Here is a 16,190-nt window from a genome sequence, read left to right as displayed (position 1 = left end):
GAAATTTGGGTTCAGATGCTAGCAAAAAGTGTGAAAGCGCAATGCAATTGAGAATGTAAACATGGGAGAAACAAGCAGAGGACAGTGAAAGTCAAAAGAGGGTAGGGGCGAGTCCAGAAGGAGGGAACAAACCCATAGATAAGGACAAGTGAATGTCACCCTAGTCCAGATTTCTTTGAAGCGTGAGGTAGCAGCATCATGGAAGATTTGCTAACAATGGCATGACTACATGGGCATTAGATGTCAATGGTGCTAAGTAACAGGGCTTTTGGTATCACATATTGAGCGAATTCATAAAAAAGATGGAGCTCATTGAATATTGAGAGCAACGGGCCATGCCCTGTTAGCCCTTATTCAAAGGCTGGAAATGGTGTAGGTTTTTGGGTATGCAGGGCCCAAAGCTGACCAACGTCATTAAAATCAGACAATATTATTAGTGTTCCCAATGTTTCTTTATTACATTCATGTTAACTTGTCCACAATATTTGACATGAACCGTTTTAAAACATATTAGTGGTTATGTGATTTGGGAACTGGGGTACGGAGGCGGGGGGGGGGGGGCGCAGACCTAAAAAGTTTGAAGCATTTTAAGACGGGAAGACAAGCTCGCTCCAACTCGTCAATAGTATTCACTGAACACCAGTTGAAAAGTTCACAACTGCCAATTACTCATCGCTTCTGTAACGGCCCAGAGAAGGTCCCAGTTGATGAGCAATTTTGGCTGAAACAATTCCATCAATAAATTTTTTGATTTCCCCAGAAGGCAAAAATAATATTTGCAAATCCATAACGCAGCTGCATTCTCGTGGGCAACAACTGTGCTTCAATGCAGCCACATTTTTTTAAATGTCACAACGCAATCAATTTGCACATTTGTTTCTTTCAAACTCCATTGTCATCCCATATTGAAATCGCAGTTTTGTCATTACTGTGGAATTTAACGCAGTTTCTTGATGTGGGCAGCAAAAAAAAAAAAAAAATTAGGAGCGTTTTTCATTTCAACACACTTCCCAAGTGTGGAAAATGGCAGGCGTAAAAACCCGAAAAGTATAAACACAACAATTAGGACGAGTGCGTGCCACAAAAATAGAGCATGGATCACAGAGCAGGACTGGGTGGCAGAATACTTCCAGAGAAACAGCAGTAGGGAGGACACTTTTGGGTTTATGTGTAATCGCTGCCCAGGCGGAACCTCCCGCCTAATCGTCTAAATGCCTTGGAACTTCTACTGTTAATTGGTCTTGCTTCACTAGCAAAGCGCCTCGGGCTACTGGAAAGTAAGGCAGATTAAGGCGAGATTTGCTGCGTTTCTAATTGCTTTGTTTTCAAGCCTGGGGCCTATGCGCCATCCTACTGCTTAGTAAACAACGGTGTGGGGGGCGGGGGGAGGGCGTGGGTGTGCAGGGTGCCAGACGGGTCATATTTCCAGAGTGTTGGATTTTGGTGGGGTGTCACAGATTCTTTACATATTTTCAAACATTTTTGATGTATTTTAGCCTCTGCACATTCCTCTCAGCTCTCTCTCTAAGGTGGATGCTGGTTGTATCCATCAGGTGATTGCATCAGACTGATATGCTGACTTGGCAGCTGGTGATGGCGGGAAAAGGCAGAACGTTTGATTCTGCACTGATGCAGACGTCACAATCATAGGTGCAAGTGCTCCAAAGAAAACAAAAAGTTAAGCAGCAGCGGGGGAGGGGCGCTGCAGGTCTCGCTCTATACGAGTTTTACAGGCGTAGCCATGGGTACAAAGTAGGCAACATTAAAGTTGTTATTTTATGCAGCACAGAAAGTCAGTCGAGAGGGCGCCACCAGTTCAAGGGTTTAAGTTCAAAGTGCACGAGCAGAGTACCTTAAAAATGGGATCATGCGACATCTCCCATGGCAGCCCACTTTTTCCGACACTTGCTCAGCTGCGAAATCTCTAGGAAGATGGAAGTCATGCAGACCACTACAGTGATGCCAGCGGTAAATGCAAGAGTGACCAGTGCCATCCGTTTCTCAGTGCGGCCGAAAATGGAGCACTCCACGTCACGTGGGCACGGAGCAGCCCGGCATGGGAAGGTGTGTGGCGACACCTTAGGCAGCTGCAGGGAAACCAACGCCCAGAGAAACACCATCTCGATGGCCAAGAGGAAGAGCATGCAGGCGATGTATAAAAGAACAGGCAGTCTTCTCGTTGACATCGAGGGAGATGTCTTGTGGGGGACCTCCTTGGATGTCTCCGTTAGCTCGATGTCCCTCTTTGCGGCAACCTGGCCAGTGCCTCGCTGGATCACGCGCATCAGCAGCACAGGGACAACGGCTGCCAGGAAGCTGAAGCTCCAGAGAGAGGACAGGGGAACGTCAAAGTAGCTGTTGAAACACAGTGTAGTGCAGAAGGGGCTCAACGTGTGGTTGCAGGTGAAGTCAGGCTTCAAGGAGGACCAGGGGTTGTCGGCAGTGAAGAGAGCAACCAGCCGGAGGCTCAACAGGGCATACCAGAGCACCGGACCATGGCATTCCCCTATGGAGGCCAATGAGGGTTGGAAGAGCCGCACCAGGCCCGTCACAATCGCTGCCATCTAGAGAGAGAGATACAACAAGAGAACCATCAAAGGCAGCCATCAACTTGGAAAAAGCGAAAAAGACATCAATACATTCAAATCTCAAATCGGTCTTTCCTTTGGCCTGGTGAATTTACATTTTGTCGGGATCCTTTCTTAGCCCCAAAATGTATACGCTCTACCCATGATGTGCGACTGATTCCCCAGAGCCAGTATTCCATCCTTGCTGCAGTCTTGCCGGGGAACTAAAGCATCATATAAAAAACGTGGTGGAGCTTAAAATGCCACAAAAGGTGGTTCTATATCGCCACAACTAACAATGGTGGTAGAGATCCACACAAGCCAACATTAAGCAGCCACAGGACAACCAACCAAGAATATTTCTACCAATTCGAAAAAAATCAATAACGAAACCTTTTGAACATGAAAAAAATAGCTAAAACCAGGAAGCAAACAGAATGTAGTTTTTATTTCCTTGGTATTGAAAGGGCTCTTGAAGGCCATCCCTCTATATCTGAACTAGAGGCGGGCAGTTCCTCCAGAGCCAAGGTGTCCTTCAACCACAAGATGGTCCTTCGTGATCAGTAACACCTCTCTAAAGCCTGTCTTACTGAAGGTAAAGGCCTTATCCTTTTAAGCTTCCCAGAGGGAGCAAACCAGGTGTTCTCTGCTACAAGATCTCCAGGAATACTCGGGTTCGATTTTTGATGTCTTTCAGACACTTAGGCCCCACTTACTCCTCTCCCCGGGATTTCACAGTCACTCTCCCATAATCTCCTCCTACATCTGCACCCACTGTCTCCTCGCTCTCTGACACTGCCTCTTCTGTCCCTCTGATGTTCCCCTCTACACTGTCTGCCTCCACCCTCCGATTTTACTCCCTACTACTCTCTGTACTACCCCTGCACCACACTACATCTACTACCCTATCCACTGTGGAAGTACACAGCCCCCGTTTAGTTTGATAACGAATTAAACAATGTACTGATTGAATTCAGGATTGACAGGCCAGTGAAAATGAGGGCGTGGGATCAGAGCTCTCCTGGCAGGCAATAAGAGAAGAGCGTTTCCCTTTTATGAAATCACCTCCGTATCCCCAAATCTTAGCAGTTCATTTTTCATAAACCCCAGCAGAATCTGCTTAGGGTGCTGGTGCTTATTGGCTCCAGGTATTGGTAGGTGCCATCATCCAGACTGCACATTTCATTTAAAAAGTGTTCAGAACAGTCTTTTGACCACCTCACGTTACCCGGGCAAGGCCTCAGAGCCATTGAATCATGCCAGTTTGAACCGTCCCCTACAAAGGACTGTTCATCAGCACCAGGTGTCGTCTTCGTAGGGGTGGATGCCCTATGCCCCTCTCCTGAGGAGGATGTAACCAGAAGTAATCATGAACGGACATATTTCGCCTGGAAATAGTCCACCATGTGACACCCTATGGACATGGACATAGAGAGAGTGCTAATCCCCAAACACAATGACCACTATTGTTTGAAAGGAGTGGGGAATAGCGTGCTGGAAGCCCAGTAAGCGACAAGCTTCTGAAAGCAAATCTAAGGAGCAAGCTAGGAGGGTGTGGCGGGTTTGTTGGTTGGGAATGGGTTAATGCTAGGATGCTATCAGTGTGTCTTGTAAGCCAAATTGTAATAAACAATTTTTCTCAATTCGCTGCTTGAAATTAAGACTCTTTTCCTGATGTATACAGATGGAACCGTAACTCTGTCTTGTCGCACAACCTGGTATAGCGCTCGACCAGTGAGCTGCCTCCACTTGAAGACCTCACGTGCACAGCAAAGAAAAGTTAGGGAGTCCTTATTAAAAAAAAACCTATGGGGTTTGTTGGGAGGTGATTCAGATCAGTTGCTGCTGTGCATGTATAGCCACTCAGAAAGAGGAGGGTTTTCTGTTACAATGAGGGGGCCAAAGTATGGCTTGATTAGGGGATATCAGGGTTCGGAATTAGGAATGGATAAGCAGGAGTTACACGCCGCTCCTCAGCCCAATCACCAGGAGCAAAACCACTGGGGAACGAGGAGCTAGTAGCATAACGCAAATCTAACTTCCACATAAAATGCAAACATAATTGTATACATTAGTTATGACCCATTTATGCTTTAAGTGTCATATAAATGTGTCCTAATGTGCATTTATAGATTATCCCCCCATATGTACAGAGTTATATTCACATAGTTGTATTTGTTCAGCATCAGTTGGCCTGGGGAGCCAAAAGTAGCTCCTGGTAACTGCTGATATTAAGCAAACCAGGCTCTTCTAGGCTATAAGCAGAAGCTAAATAGCTACCATCGCCCCTTAATTGCGAACCCTGGGACATGCAAATAAGAGTTGGGTATGCCATTTTAAGAATTGCTTTTGCCTGTTGTGTTGTGATGGCCTTGATGATGGCCAATTGTAGCAGAAGTGTTACGTGGTGTGAGCCTCACAACAAATTCCTGCATTCTGGTGTAAAGACCTGCTTGTTGCATGCTCCAGTATACAGAGTGTATTGTGTTACCACACCTTTAAGAAGGAGGAGGCTTATAAACCTAGTAACGAGAAAAGCGTGGCAAAGTGAGGGAGAAGTGTTTTGTGGTGTTCTGCAGGGAGACAGTACGCTGCCATTCCATTAGTCCGCTCAGCCTCAGTTTGGAGTGTCAGCAAAGCCACGAAGATCATAAAGAAAATCTCATACTGCTGACTGAACAGAACACCTGTAGGAGAAACAAAAAGGCGGAAGGAAAACGCAGGGACCCCCCCAGGCTGTAGGAAGAGACAAAACAGATTTATCAAACGGAATACGAGAGCAGTTTATACAACAATCAGAATAATGGAAGGTAAACCAATTTAGGGTTTGGCATGGTGTAACCTGAAACATAATTGATGACAGGATGCCCCCTAACACTGAGTCCCTAGGGCAGAGAACCATACAATAAAATGAGGTGTTACAAAAAGGAAACAAAATGCAGGAGCGAGCAACCTACCACAATGAAACATGGATAGCTTAAGAGGAGGGGGAAATTAAGGAAGTCGAAGTAATCGAAGGCAGCATAGGCGAAGAAACGGTTGAAGGTAAATAACATGAACACATAAAAGGAGCCACTGAGAAATCCAAGGCAAGGTCCCAGCTCCATTATCCACCTAAGTCCAGGTAATGAAGCACGGGTCAGGCAATGATAGCATCAATGAAGGAAAGGAGGGGTAAGAAGGTGCAGAAAGAAAGGGATGAGAAAAAGGTAGAACAACAGATACAGAGCAAGAGGGAATTAAGGGAAGGCACACAGCCCAGCGCCCATCATCAAGGAAGCTGCCCACGAGCTAGCTCCCTTCATCACCACACTTATCAATTCCTCCTTCAGCACCAGGATTGTACTGGACAATTTGAAGGATGCCTGGGTTATCCCGCTCCTAAAAAAAAAAAAAAAACTTTCGATGCCATTATATCCACGAATTACAGGCCCATCACCACGGTGCAGTTCCTACTAAAAATCCTTGACCAAGCTGCATACCTACAGATTCAGGACTATCTCGAATCTAATAAACTCCTGGGTCTAAGGCAATCTGGGTTTCGGCCTCTACACGGAACCAAAACTGCCCTTATTGACCTTAAAATACAGAATGAAGATTTAAGAGACAAGGGTAAACTTGCTTTACTACTTCTTCTCGATCTCTCTGCGGACTTTGATCTCGTCAATCATCAAATACTGTGCCGACACCTTAAACTAGCTGCTCATTTTTCTGATAAAGCCACGGCCTGGGTCAGTTCAATCCTGGACAACAGATCGATGCGTGTCCTCTCCCCATTAGCTGCAGCTTCACCTGCACCCGTCACCTGTGGGGTACCCCAAAGGTCTTGCGTCTCTCCCACGTTGTACAACGTGTTCACAAAACCACTATTTGATATTTTGGACTATTTGGGTGTCACATATGCCAATTATGCTGATGACACCCAGATACTCATTCCAATCTCAGCAGACTATGCCTCCGACTCTCTCTGTGAACACCATCTAACAAGTCATCCAAGCCTGGATGGCGAAGCACGGACTCTGAATGATGAGAAGACAGAGCTCCTCATTCTAGGCTCTCCTCAAAAACTATCCAAACTGGCCCCTGAGTTCAAATCCTTCACCATCGATGGCAACACTATCAAGGCCTCCAAGGACACAAAAACGCTAGGGATTTACATTGACTCGACCTTATCCTTGGCCAGACAAACCAATGCAGTATCCTCTGCAGCGGCTTACACCTGTAAACTCATTACAGCTAGTCACCCTTTCCTATCTCCAGCCAACTGTGTCACACTTGCCAGGACTCACGTACTGTCAGAAATTGACTATTTTAATGCCTTATATCTGGGCACCAACAGATGTAACCTAAATAAGCTACAAATCATCCAAAATAATGCCATTAGAGCAGCACTCAACATCCCCAGGAGCCTTCACATCTCAGACACCAGACGTAATTTACGCTGGCTCTCGGTCCCTCAACGAATTACACCAAAAAGACTTGCCCTCGCTCACAAATGCCTATCCAACAAAACACCCTGCTACTTACCCAACAGATTTGCCCTTCACAACACCAACAGATCCCGTAGAACTGCTCAGACCAACTGCCTCTCTATACCACGTTTCAACCTTCAAAGATCTGGCGGAGCCAGCTTCCCAGTTATGGCGGCGAAACTCTGGAATTCGCTCTCTGGAATTCGCTCCCTAACTTGCTAAGAGCTGAACTCTCCTTCCACAGATTCAGAAACATGGCCAGAGCCTGGCTAACCGCCCAAGACCCTGCATCTACAAGCCAACCACCCCCCATGCGTTAGCCACCCGCCGCATCTCATGAACATGGGTTATGACTCTCTGCTCACCCTGTAACTGCATTATGTTTATAACTGTAACTGTTATTTAAACTGTTATTTGTAATCATTGCCTTATCATGCTGTAATTAAATTACGCGCCCGGATGCCCAAGGACCTGGTGCGCTCTATAAATAAAATAAACACAAATACAAATACAAGGTATGGTTCAGCGTACCGAAGCCAGGGCACAGAGCAACACGGAAATCGGGTGCTGACAGGAATGGGGCTCACTTACTTCATTGTAGAGCAAGATCCTGCAGTCTGCCGCAGTTAATATTATGTGACTTTTTTCTTTTTACGAACAGAGCATCCTCCCAGGTCAGCTGACTGTTGCGACATGCCCTGCAGCATACGACATTGCAAGGCGCGTTGTGAGGTCTAGTTTCCCCATGCCCGAAGTCACCACAACAACACCCAAACACTGCCACGGACCGAGAGTCCTGACAGGCACAAGGGGCTGGCCCAAGGCATTAATTGGACTGTCCACCTTTTTCGATTTGACATTTTCCCCTCCGACACTCCATTCGGTGCAGACACTAGTCAGTGTCCGTAAAGTGTGATTGCGGGGCTCAAATTACAATGGATATGCTTGTAGAGCATTCTTTTGAGTTAACCATATGCATATAAAGCAATATTCCAAATCTGCAGAGAGAATTACATGGTGGGGGAACAGCTCAAAGTTTTCTACCTGTGTTGAATGCTCAGCAGGTGAGAAATCACAAATCCACAACATTGCGTCTGCGGTACTATGGAGTGTGCTGTGGGTCCCACAGACATCCAACTGAATGTGCTCCAATATGGCAAGGAGCCTTATAGCAGTATCCATACACCCACTGTTTTGGGGAGTATACAGAAACTCTGTCTTAAAAGGTGAAGCTTTCTTTTCCCCCCTGCCAAATGTTTGGGAGGAGGGCATAACAAGCTTATTCTGGGTTTTTGTTAGGGGAAGAGCAGCCAGAACTAGTGGTGCTAGCAGACCAGTGGTTTAGGTTAGGTCTAGGTGGCTCAAATGGACATGCAGTATGACACTAATTTCCCCTGCCCCATGACAAGGACCAGGGTGGGGTGACCATGGGATCCTTACCATATCAAATGCCAAAAGGCACACAGGCCGAACACAGCAGAGATTCACTGCATCTCCAAATTATTCACATAGTGGCTGTGGATATTTGAAACAAAAGAAACGTGTTGCAACAATAATGAACAGAGAATTAAGAAGGATAAAGGTTTTTGCAAGTGTGATACCAATGGATGGACAAACACATACTTAGTAGATCAAATGTCTATGCGTTTGGAAGAAGGATTGAACAGTGTTAATTTTGTGTAATTTAGGACACCCAACAAGTTATTTAACTCACTGTTTAAGGCAGTGAAATAGGAATTTTGTAAAGTTGTGTACAGGCTGTAGGAGGATAAAGTTGAATTTTTTTAAATAAAAGGTTATGTTAATCTGAACAAAGACAGTGTAAAGACTTGAAAAAGCCTCAGAGGGATGAAACATGTTGTAAAATGCCAGTAAAATGCCAGCATGTTCCGTTTAAAAAAAAAAGAGATAGCAGATAATTGATATTTCTCGGAAGGCATACGTCTAAAGGTTTACCGTATACATTATGGGCGAATGGAGATGACCTCTGATGCGTGAAAAGCTGCAGCGTGCGAAATACAAAGTCAAATGTCAGCCTGTTAGCCAGAATCACATGCAGTACCCTTTGGGAACACTACATGCAAGACTACAAGTGTACGTACAATTTCACCTTTGGTACAAGCCTGTACCACACAGTTATGTGGTAGCAGTGGCTGAGCAGCCAGACTTATCTCAAGAGTTGAGTGAGCAGTAGAACAAGTTACACAAAGGACCAACAAATACAGTGATTCAAGTAAACACTTACTCAAGGTTCCTTGGTAAAAGAATATACATTTATTTACAGTCAGTTCGAAAACATTACACTAGCAAGAGCAGCTCAATATCATATACTACAAATACACAACCAATAATTTACTGAATAAGTTCAGCTCCCCTGAAGTGGGAGAAAAATGGCACTTCAGATACTTTAAAAAAAGGGGTAAAAAGACAAGGTTATGAGAATCAACAGCACAAATACTTTCATAGGCAGGGCAAAGGGTTTCAGTAAACTACAAACAGAAATTCAGTTCATAGGCCTGGGCCAAAGTCAATGGTTCAGAGTCTTTGTATAGGATAGAACAGTTCTAGTAGTACATGGTTAAGTCTTTGCTACAGAGTTTAGAAGAATTTGGCTAGGTGAAAAGTTAGACGAATGTTTAGGGAAGGACAAGCCTTCGAAGTTGGGAAAGTTCCACGAACTTTCACGATGGCCGAAAAGATTTCCGGACCACGTTTGCACAGTACCTTCGAAATGAAGAAGAGCTGTAGCTGAGGCAGTTGTTCCTGACAGTTCGAGCAGATTTCGCTGTTCCTGTGCTTCAGTCGTGGGGACAAGAAGGAGGGCGTTGGGAGGTTCCTGCACTTCCCAGGGATGAGGCCACAAGTTTAGCAAAACGTTGGTTCAAGGTGCAATTGCCTTAAAGACCACAAACTGGTATCCTTCCCACTGCCTATCCGGTTTTCCACAGCACTCTGCAGAAAATTCGACCAGGAGGGGACGGTGTCCAGGTGGCTTACGAGTTGGTTGTTCCCACCAAACTCAAGGTAAGAATTTAACCTTGAAGGGTTTCTCTGTTGATGAGTTTCAGGCGATTCGGACCTGCAGCAGTGCTTCACCGGTCGTCCAGGAGTTGCAGCAGTCCTCTTCCTTCAGTTCGTCTTCGGTTCCTTCGTTCCAGTGGTCAACTCTGTTTTCCAAGTCCCAGAGACCTGCTTTTAAACAGTTTTCCCCCATTCATTCCAGCCTGGCTGTCACTCACACAGCAGGGCGGCTGTCCTTGCCGGACAGCCAGTCGGCCAATCACGCCAGAGTGCATTCAGGTCTCCTAGGAGACTAAGCACAGGGAGTAGGGCACCTCCATCACATCCTGTCCACCCCAGACACTCTGGCGACAGAGGAGGGCTTCAGCACTGAAGCCTGCCAAAGGACAACAAACAAAGGGACCAAACCTGGTTTGGCGCGCAGAGACAAACACAAGAAGGACCTTTCCTAAAAGAAATGGCGACCGGAGTCTGTTTTTACAGATAGGTATTGGGCGCCATATTGAAAAACATGGCTGAGCCTGTTTTTAGCTACCGTTGTTCGCAGTCGGGAAAAATCATGGTAGTTTGATCTAAACCACTGCCACCAGACATTTAAAGTAGAAAAGGGTAACATTTGACTGTTAGACAAGTATTTAGACTCAGGGGATGCTAGGCAACCCCTCCAGCACTCTATAGGAAGATAGTGTGTGCTGTGTCTGTAAATTTAAGGAGACTAGTAAAGTCAATTTAACTTTACATGCTCTGGGAGACAGTAGTCAGTCCCAGAGAAGGTATTTAAACCTTGGTAAGTCTGAAAGACATCCCTGTGCCACTGCACTGAATGTGCTGTGTGACACAGAAAAAGATGATGCCTATGGAGTTGTTTTAAAAATCCATAACCAAAGAACACAAAAATAAAACACATTGAAAAAATAAAAGTTCAAAGTCCCAAAATAGCTGGAGGGCTCTAAGGTAGGGGGGATGTAGCACTTGTGTGAGAATTCTCCCTAGCACAGCCTTTGCTACAATGCAGTGGAGAGAAAAATAATGTTATGTTTAAAGCACCCACACGTATTGACATATAACTTGCTCCTTGCAGCAAAATCCCCAGGAAAAGTACATTTTGAAATTAACGAGAACCTAAAAAATGATGTTAAATAAATCTAATTTCAAGTAAAGGAAAGAGACACTGGGTGGCTGCAACGCCGCAGTGAAAATAAAAGAAAGCGACACCCATCAGTCTGCGACGCAGCATGGTAATGAAAAGAAAGTGACACTGGGTGCGCAAATAATTAAAATAAGGGCAAGCAGCATGAAAATAAATTAAAGCGACACTGTGCGCCCAAGTAACTAAAATATGGGCAAGTCACAATTGCAATAAATTGGCATTATATGATGGCGCGAATGCGCAGTAAAGGAGAGGTCGACATTCTATGGGCAAAATTTTAGTACAATACCGTTTGTTGTTGCTGCCTTGCAGCGCCTTTTCCGTCTGCTTTTGCAATTTACCTCGTATCGAAACTTCCCTGCTTTTACCTTCTGCCGTAGTTGCTGTGTTACAACCCCTGTCCTGTTTTGCTGTTATGGACATCCAGTTCTAAACCGATATCTTTTCTGCCTTTCTGCAAAGATGCTGTTTTCTGCATTTCTACTTCACACTTGTCCTGTTTCTGCCAAAGCCATTTTCTTTCTTCTTTCTCTCCGCAACCCCAGTCTCTTGCTTCACAGTCATTCATTTGCATTATTCTATGCCACAAATTTGCTAAGTTAGTAGGTACCCCTAGTATTAAGTTGTCCTTGCTTGCATAATTACTAGACTTCAGTCCATAGTTCTAGTGCCAAGTCTTAAGGACACGAGTATCATTAACCCTTTGTATTTGCTGTGTTGGCAACAAGCTTAACCTTTCTTGTCTGAACCCATTGCTTTGTGTGTCCAGATAGCCCAATCTGTGCTTTGTTCTTTGTTTCTCCTCCTGTTCTGTACCTGGTTATTTCTTTCAATGCTACTTTCCACCTGTATTACATCTTGATCCACTGTTGTGCCTACGCTCTGTATTTCTTTACAGCGTGACCACTGGGTTGGTCGCCATTAAGATCAGATAAGGGAAAAACTTCTGTTGCCTTTGTCTAGTCCGTTGTAGTGTAACCTGCCTCTGTATATGGTCTCCAGTTTTATTCTTACACCGAGTACAACAGTCTCTTCAGCACCCCTCATTCATGACGCTATTGTATGACAGTGGTTCAGAGTAATCTGCTGGTACCGATCCCATGGGCTTTCCTTAATCCTTGGAGAACCCTCATCATATATCAGTACCCCCTTTATTCTGATCAATCAATGTTGCCCAGTATATTAGCTTGCTTTTGCCTTCTATGCATCGTTTTGCTTATTGCGAACTCCTACCCCTGAAGTTCTGTGAATACCTGTTACAACTCAGATCAGCTTGGTATGTATCCTGTTTATGTTATATGCTGGCATTACCTCGTGCATCTCCCCAATCTACAGTGCCAATATAGCTTTTGCCCTCTGTCCTGATACATGTGTAGGCAAGACTATGAAAATAATTGTATTAGATTTTTGTGTTGGTATCTTCTAGAATAAGGAGATTATCTTTAGCTCCACCAACCGATTTTGTATTATATAAAATGTATTCTCACTATAATCAAAATGTAATCTTTATGCCGTTAAGAGTTTTCTTTGTGTAAAATAGGGGGTTGGGGGCTTAGATTGTATTGCCAATTGATAATTGAAGGTTGAACGAACCGGAACGATATACATCCTTAGTATATGTCCCATTCTTCATTACAGGATAATTTGGAGAACGTATAGTGGGAGTGTGGGACGTGGCTGAGGAGGTCCCGCCTTGAATAAAAGATACATGGAAGAACATACTTTGAAGGCAGCTTTCCAACTGCTATGCAGGGCAGCAGATTCCAGACTGGGTAACAGGTTACATTTAAAGAATACATTAATACATCTTAAGTAGAAGTACAGCCATAGTCCTCGAAGATGAAAGGTTAGTGGTATGGAAATTCTTTTTTTTTTTTTATTTTTTTTTAATAGGAGGGTTTTTAGTGCTGATGGTTAATTTGCACATCGTACTTTTATAGAGCGCAGCCAAGTCCGCAGGCATTTGGGCGCTTTGCTTAAGGATATGGTTATAAGTTGGTATACTGTAGTTGTGTTACAGTCATGCCACAGGACTTACATCGATGTTATGTTACTTACAGTTTGTCATACAGCACATCCATCAATGAATACATTACATACAGGTTACATGCAACCTCCTTGCGCGAACAGCCAAGTTTTCAGGTCCTTTCGGAACGACCAGAGCAGCAAGTTCGCTCTTAGTGCTAGTGGCATAGCATTCCACTGTTTGGCAGCAATTACTGGGAATCTGTTACCTCCAGCCTTTTGCAGTTTGAATCTTGGGACAGTGAGTAAGTGTGAATAGGCAAGGCAGGTTTGGCTGTTTCCGGTTTGAGATTTGTCGGAGTGAATTAAACATCTTCGCCCAAGACCCCGTTAGCCTTATCGCCTTATCTTCCCAAATCTGGTTCATTTGAATGGATCACAGACCAGGTTGTTGTCAGTTTTTACCTCAGGGCACACCTCACGGTGTATGCCTGGTAAACCTGAACACAAGATGCTTGGGCCCAATGTTCCACACTGCTAGCCCGGTGGTGCAGAGGTCCTTAACTCCTTTGTCATTGGATGGGAAGCCAGTGGAGCGATCTTGTTTTCTCATGCCACCGACTAGGCGGGCTGCCCTGTTTTGTACGGCCTGAAGTCCAAGTCTCTTTTTTATGGTCACTGCACAGCAAACTATTTCGATCGTCCAGTTCAGAGTGGAAAATGGCTTGGATCCTATGAATCTGAAGTTTGTGGCCCATAGTCAGTGCTAGGAGGTAAAGCTGTGTCACATGTTGCTTTCTTAACTCAAATTCCAAAAGACAGTTCAAGGGTTTATATTGGGATTTGTAAATTATTTGGCTTGAGGAGGTTTCTCTTTATTGGGGTCAAACTAATGGGCTTCCTTCAGGCACTGGTGAGGTTTTTGGTAATTGCGTTTAGGTGGGTGGGGTTCTGTGACTCTTTGGTTCTGCAGTCTCTCCTCACTCCCAGTTCGTTTTCCGTTTCCCCAGCATTCGCCTGGGGTCATTCTGCGGTTGGTAGGGCAGGTGTTGGGCGTCTTATGTCTGTTTGGCAAACCCATTCCATGCCATTCTACTACTCGATCCCATTCCCCCTGTTCTGGTCCAGGCTTTCTTGGCTGCCCCTATGTGCATTCTGGGAGTTGTAATTCTAAAAAATAAAAAAGCCAATAGAGAACTCTGGCCACAAACAGTACTTTGAAGCATCATGCGACAGAAGGGTCGTAATGACGGGGACGGTGGAGGGGGCGTGGGCCCAAAACAGATTCATGCTTATACATCCAAAATAACACCAAAACTATTGGTTTTGCTAATACATTTTTTAATGTGGTCAGTGCTTGTATTGAGCTCTGATCATTTTAATGAGAAAAAAATAATAAGTATAAATGATGTTGGACTCATAATGTTCTTCCAGGCAATAAATGGGCTCCAAACATATTTTATGCAAGCGGCTGATATTGATGCAAGCCTTCCTCCGATCACACTGTTCGGTTCGGTTTCCTGCACGCAAGACACATCGTTTTTCTGGTCACTTGTTAGTGGAGCGTTCAGGGGTATGATTTTAGCAATGGCTGGCTAAACACACTCACTATGGTGCCTCTACTTCCCTTCCTTACCGCATGTTTTCTAGACGCATTCATCTTTACATGTCCAGCTCTTGTCGCTGACGTGCCTCTTGGCTGGCCTGGCAAAAGCTTGCTTCCTGGCTACAGGGAGAATTTCTTGCATATTAATTTGGTGAAAGCCTCCATGCTACAAGGGGCCCGCTTGAGCACACCACAAGTCCATCACGCAGCCACACACCAAAAACATCTAATATTGTGCATCATTTTTATTTTATTTATTGGCTTCTATAGCGCCGCAGTCCGCAAGCATCAGGGCGCATTCATGGGGTCTATCCATTGCCATTACAGGAAAGCCTTTGCTTTAAGCAGAACCTAAACATTTTTTAACTTTCTCTCACCGTTACTGATAATTAATGACAGTTAAACATGCACCCCTACTAACACAACCACAAAACCTCTGCTCCAAATGAATTTGTCTATTGGCAAATTCCCCCTTTTGTTGATTTCCCACACTCTTCCTTACTATTAAGAGACCGTGGTGTGCTGACACGGTGGCGGGGTAACAATACGCCACCGCTCAGACAAGGTCAGGCATCATAAGACCACTACAGGGCTGATGGCGCAGTTTAAATATTGGATAACATCAGAGAGGGTGGTAAAGGGAACTCTTTTCCATCTTTAACTTCCAGTCAAAACATATAACTGCCTCTCCCCCACCCTCGCGAGCTTTGTGGAGGCACTGCCAGTCATTCAAATCTTCAACTCTCCCAATAGGTCAGTCTGCTCTTTCTGCAGCTAAATTCACACAAAGAGCCTTCTTGCGCATTGGCGTGATCTCTTACATCACCCTCATTTGTAGAGTGCTGAATGTCCATGTGTGACAACGCCATCCAGACTGGGTGTTTTTTTTATTTTATTCTGGAACTAGTGCTTTTGTTGTTGCCATTGTAAGTTTAGGACTACAAGTCCCAGAATTCCAAGACAAAAACAGGACTGGATGACCTACTCACGTTTGGAATTGGGAAACTTGAGAGCTCTGGACATGGTCATCCTTTTGAATGGTTTCAATAAGCAGATATGGTCCTTTCTTTTTAAAGTACAGATGTGTCGCTTTTGGCTTTGAGAAGAATTTAGAAGTTGACTGAAATCACATACTGGGGAGGGATAGATTAAAACCCCCAAATCCCTTCCGCAAATGTAAGATGTGCTTCATATAGCGACATTGATTTTTATCTTTTGTTGTTTTACTTTGTGCTTACGGGTGGATCTCAGAAACAATTGGCTTGAGGTTGGTATTGGTAAACAAAAACAGTGAGTTATCTTCTTTATAATTAATAGTGGTAGTTTATTGGCGGAACTGTCTCCTTTGGACTATCCCTGCGACAGGTGACGCAACACCTCTCCCTAGGGGGCAGGTTCCACTCATGGGC

General features: G+C 44.7%; 1 long non-coding RNA gene across 1 annotated transcript in view; it reads right to left on the bottom strand.

Moving 5' to 3' along the window:
• Positions 1–430: 430 nt before the first annotated feature.
• LOC138580983 (uncharacterized) overlaps positions 431–16,190 on the bottom strand; it is a 128,364-nt gene continuing 112,604 nt past the window's right edge. Inside the window, exon 2 of the long non-coding RNA XR_011304390.1 lies at positions 431–2,564. This is a non-coding gene — a long non-coding RNA (uncharacterized lncRNA). The remainder of the gene's footprint in view (positions 2,565–16,190) is intronic.

Source organism: Ambystoma mexicanum, chromosome 3p (assembly GCF_040938575.1).
Source record: "Ambystoma mexicanum isolate Mex_15411 chromosome 3p, UKY_AmexF1_1, whole genome shotgun sequence".
NCBI classification, from domain to species: domain Eukaryota; kingdom Metazoa; phylum Chordata; class Amphibia; order Caudata; family Ambystomatidae; genus Ambystoma; species Ambystoma mexicanum.
The sequence above is the reverse complement of the archived record's forward strand: the minus strand, read 5'-3'. Positions and strand labels throughout refer to the sequence as shown.